Consider the following 14,087-nt stretch of genomic DNA (forward strand, 5'->3'; position numbering starts at 1 on the left):
TATGAAGCGGTTTGGGACAAGAGACCAAAGCCAGAGTTAATGAAGTGGCTCAAGTACTAGAAAAAGGTATTGCTGAAATAAATGAAGAGAATATTTTTTATTATTCATTCATGGGATGTGGGCGTTACTGACTGGGCCAGCATTTATTGCCCATTCCAAACTTCCCTTGTTCAAAGGGCATTTAAGAGTCAACTACATTGCTGTGGGTCTGGAGCAACATGTAGGCCAGACCAGGTAAGGATGGCAGATTTGCTTCCCTAAAAGACGTAAGTGAACCAGATGGGTTTTTACGACAATTGGCAATGGTTTCATGGTCATCATCAGACTTTTAATTTCAGATTTTTTATTGAATTCAAATTTCACCATCTGCCATTGTGGGATTTGAACCCAAGTCCCCAGAGCATTACCCTAGGGGCAGAATTTTTCCCTCGTCTGGCGGGCGCGACGGGCTGCCAAATCGCCAGCTGCCCACGATCGGTTTCCAACTGTGATTTCATGCTGGTTGGCCAATAACAACCAGCCTGTGTGAAACGTGCGCTGGGAGCCTCAGTGTTGCCAGGGTGTGGGCGGGTGGAGCGCGAGCGCTGAGCTGTGCACAGAGCTGCCTCAGGGAGCTGGCAGATTTTAAATGCCAAAATAAACTTTTAACATATGAGATAAACATGTTCCCACATGTGACTCAGTCACACGAAGAGAGACATGTGAAAAAGGATGTTAAAATTTTTTTTCTTTTAGTAAGCGCTGGAAACCTCATCCCGCCTGTAGATGAGGTTTCATTAAAAATGCAAAAACTGCCTGGCCTATTCACCCGCCCACCAACCGGGTGGTTGAGCGAGCAGTGAAAAATGCAGCTTAATTAATTACTTAAGAGCCTTAATAGGCTTCTTAATTGTTGGCGGGCAGCACGTCCGCCAACCAAAAGATACTAGTCCAGTGTCAATACCACAACGCCACTGCTTCAGTTCCAATAGTTCTGCCAATAGTTAAATTGAAGATTATATAATGGAATTCAGTAGACTATATGCAAGATTGGGGAATTTCTAGGCTGAATTTTTGCAATCAGTGCTGGCATTTAAGTTATCAGACTGTGCTAAAGCACTGAATACGGACAGACTTCTAGGTTTGACAGGAATTTAAATTTCAGAAAGACACGCACTACTAGAACAGATGTCAGAGGCTCTTAAAAAATTCCTTGGAAAACATTCCTTTCCAGCAGTGTTCATGGTGCAATTGGACCATTTGGCATTAAGACAGAAAATGGAGGATACCATATTAATGATGTGGCAAGACCGTCTCAATACAGGACGCAAGCATCAGTACAAAAGGAGAATTGTAACTGGACAAAATAAGGACAGAAACACCTTTGACAATTATGATAGGTGAAAAGAACTGGGGACTTGCAACAAAAGAATGAACCGCAGAAATGCCCAGGATGTGGTCAATTGGTGTTTTAGGTGCGAGACGTAATGGTATTTTGAAATGACTTGTCCTAAACGGTATAAATAAGGTTTGAAATTAAACAAAAGACAGAAGACTCGGAAGAAGATGATGGAAATATTACCAAAGAGCGGGTATTGTATTAGTTACAAGAAGTTTCAGCCCGGTAATGAATGTGTTGGTTGCAGAGTCCTTCATTTGTGCGGTATTAGACAGCAGATGCACATCCACAGTGTGTGGAATAGGCTGGCTAAAATGCTACCTAGACTCCATAAGTAATAAGGATCAGAACAAGGGCAAATGGAGTGCAGCTGGCAAACTGAGTGAAGACTTGGGCCAGAATCTTATGCCTCGCTCGCTGACACGTTAAATGACATGCAGTGATGTCGAGTGTGCGTCCCAAAATCACCACGCGTCATTCCGATCTTCATTTCGGCGGGCACGCACTGGAGGCAGCTACGCACCTGCCAAACTGTCAAAGGCCTGTTAAGGCCATTAATTAGCTAATTAAAATGATTGTCAGGGCTGCCCGTCTAACCTTAGGGTTGGCGGGCAGGCGAAGAGCCCAGGCAGCCTTCGCATTTTTCATGAAACCTCATCCACGGGCGGGATGAGGTTTCATGAAGTATTTATTAATAAAATGTCTTATGAAAATTCATAAACATGTCCCAGCTCATGTGACAATATGACAATGTCACATGAGGGGACATGTCTGAGTAATTTTATTTTTTCTTTTATTCCAATGTTTTATTATTACGGCTATCAGAAACTATTTTCAATCAGGCACGAAAGAGTGCAGGCCCTGACTCTCCCTCCTCCCCCCGCCTGCACAGGTAATGTTGAGCGCTTCTGGGTTTAATTGGCCCGCCCACATAGAATGGTGGCGAGCAGCCAATTGCAGGCAGTGATTGGCTCCGTGCCTGCCCGCGCACACTCCCAGCCGGCCTGCCCGACGAGGAGAAAATTCTCTCCTTGGAGTTTGGTGAGAGGGGAGTTGGGAGAAGGACTTTGTTTCCGCTTTCTATCTTTCTCACCCCATAGAAATTGGTTCTTGCTCTACTATAGGGAAAGGAGCTAGCTGTTTGGTGAGTATCTGGTAAGTTGGTAAGTTCTATTCTATCCCTAAGGTTTAAAATAGTACATAATTTGATGGTAAGGTTAATAAAATATATAAGAAAGCAACATTAAATAAGTGATTAATATAATTAAGTAATTAGTTAAAACACATTAAGGATGGTAGGACAGGTGATGTATCAAGGCCGCAGCATGTGGGAGCTCCTGTATAACATTATGATCCAGGGCAAACATGTTTGCGGCTTGAGGGCTTCGGCTCAAAGTCAGTGAGCTGGAGGCTGAGCTGCAGACTCTGCGACACATCAGGGAGGGGCAATGTTACCTGGATGCTTTGTACCAAGAGATGGTCACACCACTTAGGATACAATCTTCTCATTTGGTAGGTGGTCAGGGACAGGAGGATGTGACTGCGAGTGAGGCAGATAAGGGGACCCAGAGGGCAGGAGTGCAGGAGTGTGAGCCTTGCAATTGTCCAACAGGTTTGAGGTTCTCTCAGTTTGTTTCGATGAGAGTAGGAGCTGCAGGGTGAATGAGCAAATTGACCATGGCACCGTGGTACACGAAGCCATCCAAGCGGGGGGATCAAAAAGGCACGTAGTGGTAATAGGGGACAGTATAGTAAGGGGGATTAATACTGTCCTTTGTAACAAAGAGCGAGAATCCAGACAACTTTGTTGCTTGCCTGGTGCCAGGGTTCGGGACATCTGCTCAGGGTTGGGGTGGAACTTGCAGTGGGAGGGGGAGGATCCAGTGGTCATGGTCCAGGTAGGTACCAACGACATAGGCAGGATGAGGAAGAAGGCTCTGCATATTCAGGATGAGGAGCTAGGCACTAAATCAAGAAGCAGAACTCCAAAAGGTAATAGTTTCCGGAATATTACCTGAGCCACATGCAAATTGGCAATAGGACAAATACGATTAGAGAAATGGAACGTGTGGCTCAAAGACTGGTGTGGGATAAATGGGTTTCGGTTTGTGGGGCACTGGCTACAGTATAGGGAAAAGTGGGATCTGTACCGTTGGGACAGTCCACATCTGAACTATGCTGGGGCCAGTGTCCTCGCGCACTGCCTAACTAGGGAAGTAGAGAGGGTTTTAAACTGAATACTCGGGCCAAGGGATCAAATTTGGGAAGATGTGGTAAACCAAAGAGTAGAGGCAAGGCAAGGGAGGCTGATGTTAATATAGGAAATGATAAACAGGCTGTGACAGGAAGCGACAGAGAGTACAACTCTAAGAGTAAATCAGCAGATAAGGTTAGATGCTACAAAAATAATAAAAGGACAAAACTAAAGGCTCTATGTAAACGCACGTAGCATTCGAAACAAAACAAGTGGACTGATAGCGCAAACAGGAAGAAATAAGTACAATCTGATGGCCATTACAGAGACATGGCTACAGGATGACATAGATGGGGACCTGAATATTGATGGGTTTGTGACATTTAGGAAGTGCAGGAAATGAGGAAAAGTTGGAGGGGTAATGGTTTTAGCACATTAGAGAGGGGTGACCTAAGTTCAGGAAACCAGAGTGTAGAAGCGGTTTGTTGGGTTGAGATGAAGAATGATAAAGGCAAGAAATCACTTGTAGGAGTGGTGTACAGGCCTCCTAATTGTAACTACATGGTAGGACAGAGTATAAAAAGGAGAGATAACAGGAGCTTACCAGAAAGGTTCAGCAATAATCATGGGGGATTTTAATCTACATGTAGACTGGAAAAATCAGATGGGCAAAGGTAGCGTAGATGAGGAGTTCACTAAATGTTTTTGGGATAGTTTCTTAGAACAGCACGTTCTGGAGCCAAACAGAGAGCAGGCTATACTAGACCTGATGTTGAGCAATGAGATAGGATTAATGGATAACCACCTAGTGAAGTCACCCCTAGGTAGCAGCGATCATAATATGATTGCATTTTACATTCATTTTGAGGGAGAAATGATTGCATCCAAGACTAGTAGTTTAAACTTCAATAAGGGCAATTGTGAGGGCATGAAAGCAGAGCTAGCTAAAGTGAACTGGCAAATGAGGTTAAGGGATGTGTCAATAGAAGTTCAGTGGCAGACATTTAAAGGGATATTTCAAAATACACAGAATGTATACATTCCCATGAAAGAAATTCCAGGGGGAGGGCCCACCATCAGTGGATAACTAAAAATGTCAAAGACAGTATCAAACTTAACAAAAAAGCATATAATTACGCAAAAACGGGTGGCAGGTCAGAAGATTGGAAAGAATATAAAGAACAGCAAAGAATGACAAGAAGGTTAATACGAAAGGAAAAATTAGAATATGAGAGAAAGGAGGGAGACAGAAAGCAGGAAACTATAGGCCAGTTAGCCTAGCATCTGTCATAGGGAAGATTTTAGAAGCTATTATTAAAGATGTTATAACAGGGCACTTAGAAAAATTCAACACAATCAGGCAGAGTCAACATGGTTTTGTAAAAGGGAAATCATGTTAAACCAATTTATTGGAGTTCTTTGAAAGAGTCACATGTGCTATGGATAAGGAGTACCGGTGGATGTACTATACTTAGATTTCCAGAAGGCATTTGATAAAATGCCACCTCAAAGGTTATTGCATAAAAGCTCATGGTGTAGGCGGTAACATATTGGCATGGATAGAAGATTGGCTAGCTAACAGAAAGCAAAGAGTTGGTATAAATGCGTCTTTTTCCAGTTAGCAGGATGCAACAAGTGGTGTGCCACAGGGATCAGTGCTAGGGCCTCAACTTTTTACAATTTATATAAATGACTTGGATAAAGGGACCAAAGAATGGTGGCTAAATTTGTAGATGACACAAAGATAGGTAGGAAAGTAAATTGTGAAGAGGACGTAAAGAGGCTACAAAGTGACATAGGTTAAGTGGGTGGGCAAAGATCTGGCAAATGGAGTATAATGTGGGCAAATGTGAAATCGTTCATTTTGGCAGGAAGAATTAAAAAGCTAATTATCTAAATGGTGAGAGATTGCAGAGCTCTGAGATTCAGATGCTTCTGGGTGTCCTAGTGCATGAATCATAAGAGATTGCGTAGGTACAGCAGGTAATTATGAAAGCTAATAGAATGTTATCATTTATTGTAAGGGGAATTGATTACAAAAGTAGGGAGGCTATGCCGCAGTTATACAAGACACTGGTGAGACCACATCTGGAGTATTGTGTACAGTACTGGTCTCCTTATTTAAAGAAAAATGTAAACGTGTTAGCAGTTCAGAGAAGGTTTACCAGACTAATACCAGGGATAGTCGGCTTCTCTTATGAGGAAAGGCTGGAAAAGTTAGGCTTGTATCCACTAGAATTTAGAAGAGTAAGGGGCAACTTAATTGAAACCTTTGAGATCCTGAGGGGTCTTGACAGGGTGGACGTGGAGAGGATGTTTCCTCTTGTGGGAGAATCTAGAACTAGGGGTCAATGTTTAAAAATAAGGGGTCGCTCATTTAAGACAGATGAGGAGAATTTTTTTCTCTCAGAGGGCTGAGAGTCTTTGGAGCTTTCTTCCTCAAAAGGCGGTGGAAGCAGAGTCTTTGAATATTTTTAAGGCAGGGCTAGATAGATTCTTGATTAACAAAGAGGTGAAAGGTTATCAAGGGAAGGCAGGAATGTGGGGTTGAGGTTACATTCAGATCAGCCACGATCTTATTGAATGCGGAGCAGGCTCAAGGGGCTGAGTGGTCTACTCCTGCTCCTAATTCATATGTTTGTAAGGATGAGTAAATTGAGAGTTCCATCAGTTTCAGATTTGGGGATGATAACACATTAGAAATCTTTAAAAAGTAGTGATTCCCTGTAATATAGCTTGAGTCAATCATTTTATCAGCACGGATGGAGTGCCCAGCGAAATGCCGTTACTATTGAGCAGGCCATTGACAAAAAAAGAGCAAATGAAGCTGGACACGTAAATACACAGGTTTTCCAAATACAATGGCCTTGTCATTTTCCAACAATCTGGTCACTATTGTATTCCTTTAATGAAACCTAACTTTTCCACTAAGAAATAAAAGAAGTTCTATTAGCATCAAGGGACAGGAATTTAGAGGGGGAAAGAAGCTAATAGTGTTAAAGTTACATCAGCAGTTTGCTCTTTCCTCTTCCCAAAAGTTAAAAATTTTGCTAAAGGATGCAGGAACAAGGGATGAAGTGGACACTAAAGTTATAGAGAGATAAGTGATATATGTAAGAAATACAGAAGGACACCATCGCAGCCCACAGTGAGTCTACCCTTAGCGAGGGATTTCAATGAAATTGTGGCTATGGTTTTAAAGCTGTGTGATAAAGAAAAAAACATTTTCATTTTACATTGTGTAGGTCTGGCAACTAGGTTTCACCAGTCAACAATAATACTTAGTAAAGAAAAGAAAATAATTGTGGATACAGTAATGGAAAAGTGGATAGGGACCAGGCTGGGGCTCCCGGCAAAATTCTTCCCTGATAATGTGGGGGGGTGGAATTTGCTAATGATGAATTTCGGGATGTGTGTGAAAACATGAATGTAATAGTTATGAATACGGCAGCAGAAAACCCTTTTAGCGACAGGGTTTGTGAAAAGAATCACATGGTGATAGATGAGATGCTTCGTAAAATTTTGGCAGATCAACTAAGCTGTAAATTAACATCTGCTCTAGCATGGGCTGTCCATGCCAAGAATTCACTGCAGATGGTTGGGGGCTATAGTCCATATCATTTGGCTTTTGGTAGGAATCCAAAAATTCCTCCAGTTATGAGTGATCACCCCCCCCTTGGGAACTTGGGAGGGAACTACAATTAGCTCCAGTTTTCCTGAGTATTTGAATGCACTGCACGCGGGCAGAGAAGCATTCATTGAAGCTGAAGTTTTCAAAAGAATTCGGCGAGCCTCAAGGCACAATGTACAGCCATCGGAAGCTATTTTCAAACAGGGGGACATGGTGTACTATAAAATAGAAGGACTTAACGAGCGGAAAGGTTATAGGTAAAGACGGTAAAACAGTCATTTTACAGCATGGGAACAAGACTATTTGGGTGCATTCATCAAGGTTAGCTGGCCCAGGTTACAAATTTGCGGATCTGGAAAGGTTTATAGAAAGTGGTGAGGAACCATGTACTATTCATACTCGTATGTTGCATAATTGTGGGGAGCAGATTGATGCGATCAATAGGGTGTCTGAACAAGCACACAATAATTCTGACGAACAAGATGAGGTGGTTTGTCCCAGAAATCAACTGCCAAAAGCTGGCACTGGAGTTACATACTTGCCAGAAGGGGCCAGTCAATAAGGGTTGCAACTATTATAGGTACGGCAGGGAAGGCCACTGGAAAATGCAAAAACTAGTTAATGTATGAGATAAGGGGAAGAAGGTTAGGCCCATAGATTGGGAACACTAAGTACAAAAGTGGAAGGCAAAAAAACGTAGTGCAAGTTCGGAGAGTGGGTTTGGGAATGAACATGCCCTTAGGAAGAGACCATGAACTGTTGAAAGAAAATTTTAATAGAAGGGGGAGATCAAACAGTAGCAGTCCAGAGCGAGATTGAAGGCAGGGTAGAGAACATGGTTTAATAAGGTCAAGGAATATGACTCAGACCAGGAGTGCCACAAGCAGCAGATATCCATGTGATCCAGAAGTTTTAGTGGATACGAGCAAATTAAACGACAAGTTTATAATAGATGCCACACAGCAAGAATGACACAGCTGGAGAGAATTTGAGGTGTACACAGAGCTGCCTGATAGGGGACAGCCAGCCCTATCACACAGATGGATATGCATGGGAAAGGTGCTCCATGATGGGACTTATAAGGCTAAAGCCAGGCTAGTAGCATGAGATTTTGAAGAAAAATTGGGTGACTAAGATATAGGAGTAGATTCACCTATGGCAGGAAAGGTAATTTTGAAGATCTTCGTGGCTCTGTTAGCAACAAATTCTTGGAAATGCAAATCAATTGATATTGTAGCTGCTTTTCTTTTGCAGTGAGACCAGCTTCAAAGGGAAGTTTTTCTCCTCTGAAGGAAGTGCCGAGCACAGAAGGGACACTCTGAAAATTAAATAAATGCGTATATGGTTGAAATGAGGCTTCCAGAGTTTGGTATTTCTCAGTGAAGTCCGTTTTACGAAAACTGGGCTGTCTCTAGTTGAAAGCTGACCCTGTAATGTTTTATTGGCACCAGTGGATGGGGTGGGGGGGGGGGAGGTGGGGAGGCTTTTGGGCATCTTCATGATGCAGGTAGATGACTTTTTGTGGGATGAGAGTAGCGAATTTGAAAAGATTGTCATTGATGGGCTTAGGACATAGTTCAAGATTGGAAGTCAGGCTTCTGGAGCCTTGAAATACATCAGAATGGAAACCAGGCAGAGTGGATCAAATGTCACTTTGTATCAGCTATCCTATTTAAAGAATGTTAATCCCATCACAGTTAGTCCTAGTTGGGCCTCTCAAAAAAGTACAGCGGCTTCCAAAACTAAAGTGGATGAACTGAAGTCTAATTGGCAGCTGAATTGGATGGGGATACAAACAAGGCCAGATGTCAGTTTTGATGTTTTAGAATTAAGTGCTGCAGTGAACAGTCCTAAAGTTGAAAATGTTACTTGGGTAAACAAAACATTGAAAAAATTAAAAACGGAGCAGTGTGTCTTGTATTCCCATCTTTGCATGATACTAGGAATATGAGACCATTTGTTTATAGTGATGCTTCTTATGCAAACCTCCGGTGGGTTTTCAAGAGCAGGAGAATTTATATTTCTTAGGGGGGAAAAGAGGTAGATGTTGCCCTTTGGTGTGGGAAACTAAAAAGATGCAGAAGGTAATAAAGAGTACTTTGGCAGCAGAAACTCTCGCCGTTGTCGAGGTGACAGACATGGCATTCTTCGTATCAAAGGTAATGGAAAAAAGTCTAAATAAAAGAAGATTCAGGGACAATTCCTAAACTCAAAAGAGTATAAAGGGGAAACAGGTGATGATTGGGACATGGAGCTTTATGTGAGCTGGAATAAAGCTCTGCATGGAAGAAGACTTGGTTTCTTTCTTTCTTACCAACTGGAGTTTTACACTGGGAACTTAGAAGCCAGGACTTTTCCAGTCAGCGTGCGGGGGCTGACCTGATATGCCAGCGCGCAAAATGACGGGTGATGTTTCATATGGCGGGCTTACGCCAGTCTGCTGCACGCCTGCCGATAATTACAAGGCCTATTAAGGCCATTAAGGGACTAATTAATTTCAAATTTACACTGCCCGCCCAACCCAACGGTTGACCAGCAGGCGAAAAGGCCAAGCGGCCTTTGTGTTTTTTAGGAAACCTCATCCACGATGAGGTTTCCTAAAGCTTTAACAAATTAAACTTTAAAAATTTTTTAATTTTTAATAAAAAAATATAAAAACATGTCCCATCTCATGTGACACAGTCACATGAGGGGACATGTTTCATTAAATTTTTATTTCATTTATTTATTAATTTCAAAAGTGCTTCAATCCCCCTGAGGCAGCTCCATGCACAAAAGAGCACTGGCCCTGGCTCTCCCTCCTCCCCCCGCCCGCACAGGTAGCGTTAAGCACTACCATTTACGTATTATGCTGAGCAGGCCTTAATTGGCCTGCCCGTGTAAAATGGCAGTGTGGAGCCAATCGCGGATGGCGGTCGGCTCTGCGACTGCCCCCGCCCGCTCCCGTCGAGCCCGCTCGATGCGGGAAAAATTCAGGCCATAATTACAACATTTTCAGTAGAAATAAAGAAGGAAAATGATGTGGGTGGTGGAATTAATAAATGATTCCATTACAGTGTTTGAAGATAAATGTTTTCCTGAGGGCTCCATTAAGATAGAATACTACTGGATAGAATAAAGGGATAGGGATGGAAATTACATCATCCTCAGTGAATATCACAACACAATAAATAATGGAGATGAGATACAGAGGGAGATTTTCGGATGGCTGAGAGAAATATGTGAGAACAGGGAAACAACTAAGTTTTTAGTCCAACAAACAAAGAACAGTCAAATTAAAGGGAGCTGAAGAAGTCAGAAAAATTGCCGGATAGATAATAGTGCAACTATAATGTAGAGAAGTACAAGGTAATGAATTTTGAAAAGTAAATAAAGAATGATGGAAAGATGCAGAAGGGTGGATGAACAGAAACATAAGGGTTCAAATGCATAATTTTCTACACATATTAATGCAGATTCTCAAAACTAGACAAGAGACTAATGGCATTTGGGTTTTATTAATAAAGGCAAAGAATACAACAGCGAAGAGGTAATGGTGCATATGTTAGGCCACAGTTAGAGCATCATTGCAGTTTGGAACATCCCACTTAGAAAAGGCATTCATGTAAATGAGACCAAACAGCATGGATTGAACAGGATGTCACCAAGGACTAGAAATTATAGGTGCGAGGCCAGACTTGACTCACCGAGACTAATTCTACTGTGGCAGAGAAGGCGTAAGAAAATACACACAATATTTTTAATATTGCAAAGGATTTCAATATGATGCAAGGGAAAAGATTATTTCCACTGGTTAGGAAGACAGTGACAAGGGGGTTGTGTATCAAGCTAAGCTAGTCATTATGAGATTTAAAGTCGAGGTTAGGAGTAAGTTCTCAATGCAGAGAATTCTTACAACATGGACCGCTTTACCATGAGAAGTTAAGGAAGAGAAAATTGTACCTTTTGAAGGAGAAGTGTTCAAGCAGACAAAGCAACAGCACTATGGGAAACAGGGAGGGTAGTGGGATTAATTCTGGATTATTCTAGGAAAGGGTTAACAGACAAAATGGATTGAAAAGCCTCCTGTGCTTCTTCGCTTCTGTGATGGATGGGAGTGAAAAGATAATTGATTTTAAAAAATGCAAGAACTGAAAATAATACAAGTTTCAAATTTCAGATCAATCGCATGTTTAGTACATTTTCCTTTCTCTTCCTGATGGGCATATAATTTATTGACAATGAGTTCAAGTTTCCCTTTACATGTTCAAATAACCAAGAAAAAGGGTTGAAATTTACAGAAGTTTAATTTCCTATGGAAAGAAAAAATGCTGACGTGTCTTTTTAATCTTCTGCAATTCTGCAACACAACAAAGTAGAAACACTGCTGAAAAAAGAGAGACTTTTTTGTCAAAGTTTTTTGTATTGCACTCATCAGGACAATGCATAAGAAAATACCAATGCCAGGAGAAACAACATATTTATTCTGTAGGGGATGCATGCTGATTGGTTGGCAAGTGAACACAGATTGGTAGAGGCTTTGCATCAGTTGATGGTGATTGACAGTTAACTGCCAAGCATTGTTTGAAATTTAAACCAGGCAGCTTGACTCTGATTGGTCAAGACATTGCCCTGGAGATTAAACCAGCAAATAGCTGTCACTTACTTTGTTTACTTGAAGCAGGTGCAATGTGTTTACATGTTTTTTTCTGTCTGCAAAAAACAGGATCCTGTGTATTAAAAGATGTAGCTTCCAGTACATGCAAATATGCCACAATGAAAGCCCAACTGACAACCTTAAATTGGTTGTCAGTGTAATTCTCAGCACACTGAGGATTATTTAGCAAATGTTGTCCAATCGTGGAATCACATCTTATGTTGGAAACTGCATTGAGAATTTTGCAAGCATGGGCTGCTTGGGTACAGTCTGTCCATCGCCCATTGTGACTGGCAACTGGGACATGCTGTTTGATACGATCCTCCAGTTTTTGGGACGTACGACCTACATACCTAGTTTCACACTGGCACTGAAATTTATATACCACATGACTTATTTGCGTGATAGGCAGAATGTCTTCTTGGCTTGAAGGCAGCATCCTGTTATTGGCGAATACCACTCGTGTTGCTATTGTATAGTAGCAGCATGAAACAGCTAGCTTTACTTGTTGCTCAAATTTTGAGATACCTTGTCCTTCCAGGGTAATCTGAGGTAGACTGGGCACTTTTCAGGACTGAAAGTGATGGCCTCAGCCCCGTTAATGAGTTTGCATGATATACAGTGCAAAATGATCTTATCAGGATAGCCACTATCCCACAGCATGTCTTCGATACGCCCTATTTCAGCATCAAGCTTGCATAGTGAGCAAATGGCTTGGTCCCTGTTTACATGATTGCCGATAAAGCCAAACTTGTAGGGCAGAATTTTCCCCCCATCGGGGGTAAGTTCAAGAGCGGACACGTGGAGGCACACCTCCGATTGGTGCCACCGATCGGAGGCGTGCTGCCATTTTACATGGGCGGGCCAATTAAGGCCCGCCCAGCATGACATCCGCAAGGAAGCGCTATGTGCTCCCTGTGCAAGCGGGGGGATTCCCTGAGCTGACAGTGCGCTCTTTCGCAAATGTGCACGAAAGAGCATACTCATCTCCCTGAGGCTAAGTGCTGCCTCAGGGAGATCAGCTACACATCAAAAAATATTGAAAACATTAAAAAAAAAATTTCCCTGACATGTCCCCTCATGTGACACTGTCACTTGAGTTTGGAAATGTCCATCACTTTCAGTTTCACTTTTATCAAAAATTTATAAACATACATGAAACCTCATTCCACCTGTGGATGAGATTTCATGCTTTTTCCAATGCCCGGCAGGTCCACTAATTACATTAATTACTTTGTCAATGGCCTCAATAGGCCATTGACAGTCGGCGGGCGCACAGCTGATTCGGCTGAGCCTCCGCCAACCTGAAAATTTAAATGGGGCGGGGTGACGTCGGGAGTTCTACCTAACATCATCCTGCATCATTTTACACATCGACGAGCGGGCCCCGCCCCCCGCTCGCTGACTGGCAAATCCTGGCCATAGTGTGTGGAACTGTAAGAATACCCACACATATATTGACTAGTGAAGGTAGGCTTGAGGTAGACTGCGGTAGAGGATCCCCTGGCAGATTTCTCAACTAGTACGTCAAGGAAAGGGAGTTCATTTGACTGCTACCTTTCATAGGTGAATTTGAGCACAGCTTGGAGCTCATTAAGATATGCAAGGAAATTATTACATGCAGCTGCGGATTTAAGTATAGCAAACATAGCATCCAAATATTGGAAATATGCAAGGAGCAGGAGGTTAGATGTCATTCCATCAAAGACACATTTTCTCATGGAACCCAACAAAGATGTTTGTGAGATCTGGGCCTAGAGGAGACCCATGGCAACACCATGTATTTGGACATACATTGTGTCATTAAAGCTGAACCTAACAGTGTGAATTGTCAAGCTCATGACAGTATTGGCAGGAGTGACCAACGTACAGTCTCTGTGGAGACGAAGTCCCGACTTCACATTGAAGATACCCTCCATTGTGTTGTGTGGCACTGCCATCATGCCAAATGGGACCGATTTCGAACAGAGCTAGCAACTCAAGACTGGGCATCCATGAGGCACTGTGGGCCATCAGCAACAGCAGAACTGTACTCAAACACAATCTGTAACCTCATGGCCCGGCATATCCCCTGCTCTACCATTACCATCAAGCCAGGGGATCAACCTTGGTTCAATGAAAAGTGCAGAGGGCATGCCAGGAACAACACTAGGCATATCTAAAAATGAGGTGTCAACCTGGTGAAGCTATAACACAGGACTACTTGTGTGCCAAACAGCATAAGCAGCAACTGATAGAAAGAGCTAAG

The 14,087-nt window shown here is 42.5% G+C and overlaps 1 protein-coding gene across 1 annotated transcript in view; it reads right to left on the reverse strand.

Moving 5' to 3' along the window:
• Positions 1-14,087, reverse strand: part of pkd1l1 (polycystin 1 like 1, transient receptor potential channel interacting) — a 249,457-nt gene that overhangs the window by 196,529 nt on the left and 38,841 nt on the right. The gene's annotated exons all lie outside the window — the stretch shown is intronic.

Source organism: Cetorhinus maximus, chromosome 3 (assembly GCF_964194155.1).
Source record: "Cetorhinus maximus chromosome 3, sCetMax3.hap1.1, whole genome shotgun sequence".
NCBI classification, from domain to species: Eukaryota; Metazoa; Chordata; class Chondrichthyes; order Lamniformes; family Cetorhinidae; genus Cetorhinus; species Cetorhinus maximus.